General features: G+C 38.0%; 1 protein-coding gene across 6 annotated transcripts in view; it reads right to left on the bottom strand.

The window, feature by feature from the left end:
• Nucleotides 1–10,947, bottom strand: part of pcdh1b (protocadherin 1b) — a 305,888-nt gene extending 294,941 nt beyond the window's left edge. For 3 of the 6 annotated variants that reach the window (XM_009291219.5, XM_695671.11, XM_068213395.2), the window contains exon 1: nt 2,438–3,052. The gene's annotated coding sequence lies outside the window, so the exon portion shown is untranslated. Of the gene's footprint in view, nt 1–1,298; nt 3,053–5,030; nt 5,118–6,768; nt 6,868–10,515; nt 10,624–10,710 lie in introns of those variants that run through there. The other 3 variants (XM_073922116.1, XM_073922117.1, XM_009291220.5) reach the window with 3 other exon arrangements.
• Nucleotides 10,948–12,003: the final 1,056 nt, after the last annotated feature.

Below are 12,003 nucleotides of genomic sequence, written 5' to 3'. Positions count from 1 at the left end.
ATGAACTGCTGCCCCGCTGCTGTCTACCAGGCTGTTACACAGAGAGAGCTGGCCAGTCACAAGGCTGGCACACAAACTCTCACACGCCATTACACACGGCTAAACACACACACATACACACTGATAGAAAAAAAAAGAGAGGACTGCTGTTAATATCATGGGTTAAAAAGACAACATTGAAATGGATCAAGGGAAATAGCCACTGTTAAAGTGGCAGGATAATGAAAGGCAGTAAATCTCAATACTAGGTGATTATTTTTACTGGGTACGCTTGTTATATGTTTTGACAAAGACACATACATGAAGAATATAATAAGATAATTCAATTTTCTATTGAACAACATGAAACAATCGCTAAATTTTAGGTCTCACCATCGCAAGGGGCACATTATTGGCTTCTTAACTACAACAGTGTGAAGCTGTCAATTTTACATATCATTTCTAATAAGACCAATTATAGCATTTACAACAGGGCACTTGGAAGTGACATATATAGTTAAAAGTTAATTTAAGCACAAAGAAAACACAAGTGTGTGGAAACTTTGTGCTCATGTAAAGAGTCTAGTTTTCTATTATTTCAATGGGCTCTTAAACTCAATGTGTCTGTGTTTACGCCCCTTAGATTTACAAAGCGTGAAAGCCCGAAACGTGATAATTATTCACTGTCTCAACGTAGAATATTTACAGAAGGCTAAGTTGAAGTTGACTGAGCACACACGTCAAAAAATAAACTAAGTTTAGCAAAACAGAAATGTTGTCAGGTAGCATATGGTATAATAGAACGATACTATAGCCAAACAAAACAATACTATTTCGGATTTGTCAGCGTACCGTCCGAAGCCTCAGCGGTGTGCTGTTGCTATGGTTTCCTCTTCAGACAAGCGCGATTTCCGTTTGTGAACGACTGTTTACCAAGTTAAAACACGAGCCCTGACCAACTTACAACTTTTGTGCTAAGTAAAATTAGTTCATAAGTACAAGGAAAACACGTGGGAAGACCACAAGATTTTGTTTTCGACTTCGTTTAAGACTACAAGGCTTTATTATGGACCCAGCGTCCTATCCCATAATTCAAATCGAATCCACCTATAACCGTCCGCGTGAAGTGAGGAATATAGTTTCAGTGCATTGAAGAAACGAAGCAGTGAAAAAAACAAACAGAAATAACCTGTTTATAAGATCCGCAGATCAATAATCTACTGGAACAGCACTAGAATCTCACCCAAGTGCCGGAGAGCGCTTGTGCTGATGCCTGCAGAACACGATCTCGGGCAGAGAGGAAGGGAAATGACTTTTACCTGCGGATGAATGCGGTCCGAGTTTGACCAGATCATTTGCAAGCCATTCGGTACAAGTTTACATCCGCCTGAAAGCCTCGCCACAGAAAGAATCGAGATGTCCGATCGCAGATGGGCGGAATGAAGCCCCAAGGCTGCCAGTGTTTTCACACCTGTCTCTTTCAGACGGACCAGACAAACAGGTTTGAAAAGCAACCCGATGACGGGAGCGGCCAGAAAGACCGGATTCCGCTGTTATGACAGGCAATGCTTTTGATTGAGTGAGTTCCGAGCAAGGAAATTAGTGCGTTCTGCGAAATGTGACTTGTCGGCATTCTGCGGGTAAAATTAACCGCAGCATTTTGAAAATAGCGCACTCAGATGGAGAAGATATGCGCAAAAAACGAAAGCAACAGGTGTTGTTGGGGCAAGCAGCAACCAAATAAGGTATCAGGTTAAGGTTGCACTCATAAAATCTCTCAAAAAGCCAATAAACACTATTTATTCGTTCTAACTAATAAGCACTTCTTATACGCCCTCACAATTTTATTCAAATAAGGGCAGTTTTTGTGTGAGGGTTTCAGGTCAGTGGTTTATTCATCGTTAATGGACAGACGTTCTCGAGGGCACGAGAAAGAGTTTTGAAGATCACATATAGAGAGAGAGGAATCGATTAAAATCCGCGAAGCTCCACTGACCAGCACTTGAGCTTGATGAAGATGCTTCATGTGGATCTATGGGTCAAGGGTTTATTTTCTATAGGCTATGTGGAAAAATAAGAGCAAGCGTATATTGACCACTCGAGCGCTCGGTTTCTTTTAGAAAAATCAATAGCAGTAGTGTAGGGAAAACATGTCACATGCGAGCTAATCAGCTCTGAGGACAATCGGGGGCGATGTTAACTTGAGATATCGATAAATTCGGGCTACTCAGAGTGAGGCGTGCAGCGCTTAGTTATTTGCTCCGTGAAGAGGAACAAACGAACAATCAAATAAGCACACCACATCGTTACAGTACATCGAGTGGTGATATATTTCCACCAGTTTTGATTTATACAGATGCACTGTAACACATTTCTACAATGAAAAGTCAATCTTAATAGTTCCTCATTGCATGTTATGGACATGCAAAATTGTAAATATAAAACAATCTCATTATACCTTAGCGGATAGTTGCTCCTCTTAGTCTTGACTGATAGAGTCGGTCTGAAAGCCGCTTTCCTTTTCCACACTACAAATAAAGCGCTTGGGTATCCAAAATTCAGCACCACCGCAATCCTGTCGATACAAAAAAGCACCCTTTTCCGCTGTGAGCTCTCTTGTTTCTCATGAAAAATCCTCTTTTTAATACGAAGGGTACGCTAATATAGTCGCAAAAAGTGTCACGTCAGAAAATAAGAGCGCGCAACTTGGGTTACGCACATCAGAGAGATGTGTCCTCTCCTTGCGCACGGAAGGAAACCCCGAACCAGCGCTACTCCGGACCGGACTCACAGCATCCCGAAACCTCCAATTCCACACGACAACATCCTCCAAAACTTCAGCCTTCAGTCCACAACTGTCTGTGCGTAAAAGTGAAAACAGAAAAATCTTCCAAGGCTATGTCCGATAGTGTCCAGTGCGCGTGCTCTCATCGTCAGTTCAGCATTGAGAGTTACCGAGGACGCCGGGGCTCGCGCTCTTGCCGCAGCTCACCGCGCGCGTCTATACTGTGGAAAGCCTATGTGAGAGTGAAGTGATTTCCGACCGATTGCGCTCTCGCTCTCCCCCTCTCTCGCTCGCTCAGTCCCTCACACAAGAACATCATTTTGAATCGTCGAGGGCGGAGCTTTGAGACGTGCTCGTGTGGACTCCATACAACAAAACCTCTTTCGTATTTACCCAAACATTAACAAGTGCTAGTGTTGCCATATCCGCCTATTATAAGCGACAAGGGATGATTTGTCATAAAAAAGGCGTATAAAAATGTGCTTTCGTAGCTAATGCATTGGAGGCTCCAGAACAGAGTAGCTTTTAGTTTAAAGTGAGACCACTTGACAAAATTCTACATTTACACGTGGAATTACGCACACTGCCTCTATAAGCAAATGAGTATGATGTGCAAAAAACAGGTGAGCAACACCTAAATGACGGCTGTTTTTAGGTCATAATAAAGAAAGCAATTCTGAATGCTTAATTTGTACTTGTTTAGCAACACACAAAAACAATTAATGTCATGTAGACAATGTTAGCAGTACGCAGAGGATAACTTTGAGCTTGCCAATGTTTGACCAATATCAGAGATATTGAAAAATGAATTGGACTGGATTGCATCCACAGTGTAAATTGTTAAAAGTCATAAACTCTGCATATAGACCTATTACTAAATAACGTGTTAATGTAATGCGATAACCAGAAGGAATTGGGTTTTAGAAAAACAATGTTAAAAGCACAATGATCTCTTATAAAGTTCTGATTCTGTCAAAATAAACAGTTGGTATAGTTTTACAGCTATCAGAACATAAAAAAAACCTAGCAGCTCTTAGAATGTTCTTTTTTTTTGGTGTTATCTAGCATTTTTACGTAAATTGCACGAGCTTATTTAACAATTTAACTAAAAAAAAAAAAAAAAATCAGAAACAAGCAAACTGCTTAGATACACCAAAATCACACCAGGTGTAAACAGGAACGCCCTCTTCAGACCAAAATGCATTTTAATACCAGGTGAATAATAAACAGGGCCTCGGAAAGTAGTTCTGTGTGCTATGTATTAAATAGTAGCTACGTGTTTGGCAACAGCCAATGTAAATTATGTTTATGGCTGTTGCTGGTATACACTAGGTCAAAGAACATAGGGGTCAAAGAACACTGGAAACTTGCTGATTGCAGTGTGCAGTGTATTTATACTACACACACAATGTGCTTCATCAACAGTCAGGCGAAGTTCTAACATCGGTGAACCCGAGGGATTTATCTACTGAGTTATATGTATGATTGACTATGCAAAACACTTAACTATTGCAATCATTTAGTTAAAAGACCACTACCTTGTTTTTATGGTTATGAAAGACAGTGACTCTAGCTTGATTATATATATTTTTTTGTGATTTGGCAACACCGAGGCATACCTCTGAGACTCTAGACAGGAAAATAAATAAATAAAAGCCTTTGGGATGTCTCACGAAATAACACTATAGTATTTCCATTCCATTTTCAACCTCATCACGCTGCACGCGCATCCGTGTTTGGTGCAGGTGCAAGCTTCCTCACACCACGTATCTGCAATACACTTTTATGACCAATAAAAACGAGTACTAACATAAAGACTACGATTTAAAAAGCACACAAGACGTTACCGTTTTCATTACGTTATGAAAGGACACATGTGTATCACTCACAGACTCCAAACGAAAATTCACAATCACCTCACACGACAGTTTCGATTGCTGGCACGACTGAGTCATCGAAATGTCTCGATTCAGTGCGGGTTTCAATCACTCGCTACTTTGTGTAAAAAAGGATCAGCTGCATCAACACACCATGTGAAACGATATTAAGTAGTTTATCACGCTGTCATGAGGGCACTAAGTAGAAGGGAGAGGGAGAGAGAAAAATCCCTGATCCATAAACGCCACTGTAACAGAAATGCAGCAGGAAATGTTCATTGTGCTCTTAGCGGCATCTAGAGGTCACAAGTAGAATACTTATTACACAAACTAACGCACGTAACCCAATACACGATGTGCAGGAGATAAATTGAAGTAAGGGTGCTTACCTTTGTACTTTTTTGTTCTTTCACAGACAGCTAAGCAATTTCGCCATCTGGTTGCATCATCTATGTAGGTTTCTGGTTGCACAGATGCTGAAATGCAGAAAAACAGAACTATACGGAATTATTTAGAGGGCAGTTTAGAGGAGGCAACAAACATTTTATATGTACTACTTTTATCTTTTTCATTAATGATCGTCAAAAACATACCCGCGAAGCTCTGTTTTGTATATCAATCTTGGCAGGAATTGCTCAAAGTGTTGGAGCAAATTTTAATTAAGCACCTCATATTTATTTACTTCAAATATTATAATTTGGATGTCTACAGAAAACTGTGTATACTACTACTACTACTACTACTACTACTACTACTACTACTACTACTACTAATAATAATAATAATAATAATAATAATAATAATAATTATTATTATTATTATTATTATTATTATTATTATTATTATTATATTTGCGACTATTTGAAAAAAAAAAAGAAATTCGAGGGTTCAAATAAAATATAAGCATTCACAAAATGTCTTAATGGAAGATGATTATTACTTAATATTCTGATTAATTCTAGCATAAAAAAAATCTAAAGTTAAGAAAAAGAAAAGCTTTTTAACCCAAAAGTTGTATAATCATTCATTCAATGTATTTTTTGGCTATTAGGCAAAATATACCTGTGCAACTTTAAACTGGTTTAGTCACATTTTGTTCCTGTGTGTTAAAAAAAGAAGGGAGAGAAAGAGAGAGATAGGGTCCATAAAAAATTAATTCCATTTCACATTTAATTTAATTCCAAATTAAATGGGACAAATTCAAAATTACAATTATTATTACATGCAAAAAGCATGAAGTAGACAAAATCAGCTTTTTTTATATTTTAACTTAAAATAAATATTTACACAATCCCTTTCAGTCTGCAGTGCCCTTTTTGTTACTCTCTCTTCTTAAGTTGCATCTAAACTCATATTTAGACATATACTGACTTTCTTTTCAGCTTAGTCCCTTATTAATCTGGGGTCCCCATAGCGGAATGAACCGCCAACTCATCCAGCATGTTTTACGCAGCGGATGCCCTTCCAGCTGCAACCCATCTCTGGGAAACATCCATACACACTCATTCACACAAATACACAACGAACAATTTAGCCATGTCTTTGGACTGAGGGGGAAACCGGAGCACCTGGAGGAAACCCATCCGAATACTTGGAGAACATGCAAACTCCACACAGAAACGGCAACTGATTCAGCTGAGGCTAGAACCAGCAATCTTCTTACTGTGAGGCAACAGCAGTACCTACTGTACCACCGCGTCGCCCTTTAGACATATATGCAGACCATAAAAAAGCTTGGTTTCCAATATTCTTCAAAATATATTTAATTTTGTATTCTGGAAATTACACAGACAACACCAATGTGAGTAAAAGAGATTACACGATTTTCATTTTTATAATTATTTTATATTTTATTGACCATATTTGTTTATATGAGGATTTCAAATGACTTTGTTTACTGAAATAAACCTCTAAATGAAAACTGGCTGTTGGTGGCATAAATGCCTAATGAGCAAGTCCTTGACTCATTTACAGTATTCATTTGACTAGTTCAAATAACCGATTCATTCAGAAATATAGTTAACAGCTTACATTGAAAAAAAAAAATCTAAATATGTGGTTCATGTTTACTGGACTGCATCAAAAGTCTTGCTTTTGTGATATTGATATGACATAGAGTGTACTCACACTAGGCTATTTAAATAATGCACAGAACAGTTGGTCTGTCCTGGCCCAGTTGGATAAGGTGGTTTAGAGCGTGTTTCGGTTGGACTCGGGCATTCTATGCTTGTAGTATGAATGCAAAGAAAGACTGAAGTTGAAATGTCATGTTTAATTTCATATGGATTTATTACTCATTTGTACTTTCCATTAAACACAAACTGTAAGTTTATCAAAGATGCTTGCACTTCAGTTGCCAACTTCATCAAACCTTCTAATACTGCAACACAATTAGTTTTTCTAAAATAGTTTTTTGAGCGTCAAAAGCAGTGGATCTGTTTATTCGTATGTCAAATGACTCAAAATAATGCAAAACAATACAACTGAGCAAGAGTGCTTTTCTTTCTGTTAAATTGAACAGACGCATTATTGATGATGTGAGCATGCTTAGGCTCGGAAGGTAAAAATGCAGTGTAAGTGTGGGTCATCAACGGAGTGGGGATCTTGCCCAGGCTTGGTTCAAAGCCACCTTTCCAGGTGTGAGTACATTCAAAAACTCATTTGAGGCATTTATGCACCATGAATATAAAGGACATATAACTGTGTTCTAGCGGCTTCATCATGTTAGTCTTTACACTGCTTCATGTTCTTCACTAGTAAAATGAATGTAATGTGATATGCAAAAGTCCATAACTAATTCATTATATCAACTCTATAAACTTACAGCTAATGGTGGCCAGTGCTTGATAGAGTTGGCACATGTTGTTACTTTCTGTTTGGTTAAAGTGTTGCAGCCTGTTCCATTCTGAAGGGCTCATCCCTATATTCCAGGGGTCCCTAAACCCTGGGTTGTGTTGCTACAAGATCAAAAGAAAACAAAATTACTCTATTTGTAATCCTACATTATTGTTAGATACCCTTTAGGAACTATATCCATGTGTATACAGGAGCACACCAGATGCAAAGTGCTGTGTTGCGTCTTTCTAGAATTGGAACCATTGTTTTTATGGAGGTTATAAAACACAGAAAATAATGTAAAGACGGGCACCACACCACACTTATGCCGAGTTCAGACTGCATGATTTTCAAAGTTGTGTCACAGATGTTTTCACACTGCATGACTAGCTGGGCTAGCGTTTTGTCGCTGCTTTGTTTACACTGCAAGATGGATCGGGCCAGGGGCTTTCACATTGCATGACTTTACAATACAAAGAATCGCTGACAACTTTGTCAAAACTACATCTCACAACCAAAAACACGTAGTAAGTCTCTTGTTATTAACTACATAACGAGAAAGAAGCCTTTGGGGTAGAAAATGTACATATTTTCTCACCTGGGTTTGAAGGGAATTAGCAATTTCTCCTCAACTTTCTTTTTTGACCCAGTTGTGATACTGCTCACATGACACGTCAAACAGACACGGGTGCTCTAGCCAAATTTAAACTAGTTTTTCCTCCATTTCTTGGGTTAAAAAAAACAAAAAAAAACTAAAAAGGAGCGCTTAAAACTTCTCCACCAGCCTCTCGCTGGCCTGCGCAGGTACACACACACACACACACTAGTCTAGTGAATTAGCGATCGCCAATGTTATTTTCAGTCAAAACTCATTTCACACAGCATGATTTGAATCGCCGCCAGATCCAGATATTTAGCACGCCAAATATCTCACAGGCATCGGCGACTCATCGGCGATTCTCTGAGATCGCGTCTTTGATAGTTCATACTGTGTGATTGTCACTCACATGCACGAGCACCGATTTGCCTGTGATTTCAGGCATTTGTTGGCGATTTCTCAAAACCTGTTGACGAGTCAAAGTCAGGGCTAAAATCATGAGTCTGAACTCGGTATTAGTGTGCAACCCACTTATGGTTCAGCTAATGCAGCATGAGTGGACACCAAGATCACTCTTCTCTCCCCAACTCACCACACGGCAACTAGGCATGGGACAATAACCGTTATTAGGGTATATTGTGGTTTGGAAAAGTCAGGGTTTTAAAACCGTCAAAAATTTCTGCTATACCATTTCTAAGGTATGTGTAAGATTTTTTTATTTCTGTTTTTCTTTATTTTTTTTTCTTTATTTTTTTTTTGACAACAGTATCTCCAGCAGAAAATATATCCAAAGATGTCATTTTAAATTGTAAAGAAAACGATGTTTTTAAAACAAACGAAGATGGCAGAAGTCAATAAATCATATAAATTATTAAGCCTGACATGTTTACTGTCCCAAAATATTTCTCAAAATAAAACATCTAGTGTTCAAAGGAGAAAAAGGTTTAAGTTTTTAACCCAGACATTTAAAAAGAATATATTTTAGAGCAGTAATCACAATACTGTGAAACTGAAATTTTTATCCAAGGTTATCATACCGTCTAACGCCAACCCACAAATATTATAATTTCTGAGTGTGCCTCACACAGATGAGTGGACTTAACAAACCACCTGTAGAAAACACCCTTTTTTACATCTCTCTGACACATTACCTGACACAAACATTGTGCAGTTATAATGAAATGTGCTTCAAACATGTGAGTGGGCTTGACAAACCACCTGTAGAAACACTCTCTCTCGCTTAAAAAAAAAACGTGTGTGTATTACCCCTTCTTGTTAAATCACTAAATGCCTCCCCACTTGTAAATCGCTTTGGACCAAAGCATCTGCTAAATAACTAAATGAAAATGTAGAGTTGGAAACAAACATTTCTCGAAAATTTCACTTATTGCTACAGGAGAACAAGCTCAGTGCTCACATTCAATATTGTGGCTGTATTATTTTGTTTTAATTTGTTGTTGCATGTATTTGTGATGTAGTGACAATATGATCAATATGAACACCGGTCTATGCTACAAATAAGCTTAGAGACCCCTGTCCTAATCCGTTTGAAGGGTTTACCCTCCAGAGTGACAGCTTCCAAGAGCTTAGGCCATAAGTATGAGCCCTTCAGTATGGAATGCGCATTTAGTCACCAAATACCTTCCCTGTATGCGCGCAGGATCATTGGGCCCCAAAGTGTCCATCAGTTGTACCCTGAAAAAAACCTTAATTCACACAGCGGAATGAACCAGTAGTATCTGGATGCAGCCTTTATGATGCAAGCTGAGATTGCATCACTCAGCGATGCAATGTCAGACTCAATGCACTCAATGGAGTGAGTGACATCACTGTGATGGGTTAGGGGTGGGGTTAGGTGAGCGCATTAAAAAGCATTGGATGCAGCTCAGATTGCACTGCACCAGGTCTGCATCCAGACCCCTCTCAAATGAACTGCCAAAAATCAAATAAATACAAAAATATATCAAACTTTATGTATAAATAAAGATTAAAATTAGACATGTTTAACTTTCTAATGACACAATCACAATTTTTTAAAGGAAACGGCTGCTTTATAACTTCAAATGCTTTTCAGAAATATGAGAACATTAAAGGGTAGCTAAATCTCCAACACCATTCATTAAAAGATCTCAATGTCCTTTTCTTGCAATATCTGAATATTTATTCTGTGCAAAATTCTTTATATCTAGTCCTTAAACACAAATAAAGAATAAAACAAGTATTGCACTAGTATCTGCAAGACTCTTTTAACTTTTACTTTCTACTGATGGTTTCATCTTTTTCTCCCCTTTTTTCTGATCAAGTTAAGTCAGATTTATTATTGTGGTGAATCATCTGATTTCTTTAATTGTCTTAAGGCATTTTTCAATGAGCAGGTGTAATATTAATTAATATTAACATTAATTATTAAAATTCTTAGATTTACTCAATGACAATCCTACCTGCCCATTCTAATGTGTTGGGCTCATGACTGGTGCTTGGCAAAGTTACGGGGCCTGGCTCATCACTGTAGGCAGCAAACTGGACAAGAGGCTGCTGCTGCTGAAGAGCTACAGAACGAAAAAACGTTCGGTACATAAACCGTGGTTTGCAACATCATTGTTTTGCACTGCTCCTATAGCTTAACGTTAACTTACCAGCCGTTTCATCGTCTTCATGTGATGCTGTACTCTCGCTGCCACTGGTTTTGATAAAACATATCCTCAGCTTTTGTAAATCTGGCCTTTTCAGTGCCACCTTTGTGCTTTTAATTATCGCTTTTTCATCTCTCGCGTATCTCTTAAATGATTTTGCTGATGAGCAAGCTGCCGCTGTTTGGGGTCCATTGATATTTACGTCATCATTAACCTGCAGGCTGCATTTTGCTTACGGGGCTGCGAGAAAATAAATAAAAAGAGCAGAGCTGTGGCAAAATAATAAATAAAAAGAGCGTAGCTGCGGAAAAATAATGAATAAAAAAAATGGTATAATAATAAATAAATAAATAAATTTTAAAAAGTGCGACTGATGAGAGTGCAAACAGCTAGGGACACCGGCCCTCATGACAAGAAAACTGACCGGCCCACCGGGAATTCTCCCGGTCCGCCCGATTAGCCAATCCAGGCCTGCTGAAGGGCCCTTCGAAGTGGCAGGTATTGAGCACTTCGGTTTGGAACAACGCTTCATTATGGCAGTCATAGTTGTTTTCACTATGAAGGGTGATGTACCTTATTTGTAGGCCCACATGGAATCCGCAGATTTCTAGCCCATTATTGAGTCTATGTATTTACTTAAATGTGTAAATTTATATTTTTTATTTTTTATATTATTTTCAGTAATATTATTGACTAATATGAAAGTGTTCACTTGATTTATTTACAATACAGTTCGTAAAGTAATTATTTTGCTGTCTTTTAATAGATATATTATATGATAGACTTGTTTTGTTTACCAAATAAGTGGATCTAGATGGATATGCATTGTAAACATTAAATACAAGTTAAAAAGCTATTATTTTTATTTCATATATTAAGTTTTTAGTGACAATACTCCCAAAAAATACAGCATAAATGTACAGCTTTTTTACAAAACTCCAAGCAGAAATAGCCAAAATGTCCACAGATTCTGTATGGCCCTACTTATTTGGAACGCATCATCTGTGTTCCAAAAAAGACCCAGTGTCGCAACACTCCCTGGTGTCATGATTAATTCAGTTAAATCCACATTTACTTATATAGCACTTTTCATGACACATATAATTGGAAAGCAGCTTTAAAATTAATGTAATTAAAAAGCGTAATACACTATAAAATCTTTGCCCCCGTACACGCTATATCTACAATATGTATAACGCTGAGCCCAAGCAGTATAGAGACATTTGACATTTTGTACAGTTTATTCAGTACAAGACTTCCTGCTAACCCACAGTCAGAGGTTAGCAATTAGCGAGT

This window comes from Danio rerio, chromosome 14 (assembly GCF_049306965.1).
Source record: "Danio rerio strain Tuebingen ecotype United States chromosome 14, GRCz12tu, whole genome shotgun sequence".
In the NCBI taxonomy this organism is placed as follows: Eukaryota; Metazoa; Chordata; class Actinopteri; order Cypriniformes; family Danionidae; genus Danio; species Danio rerio.
The sequence above is the reverse complement of the archived record's forward strand: the minus strand, read 5'-3'. Positions and strand labels throughout refer to the sequence as shown.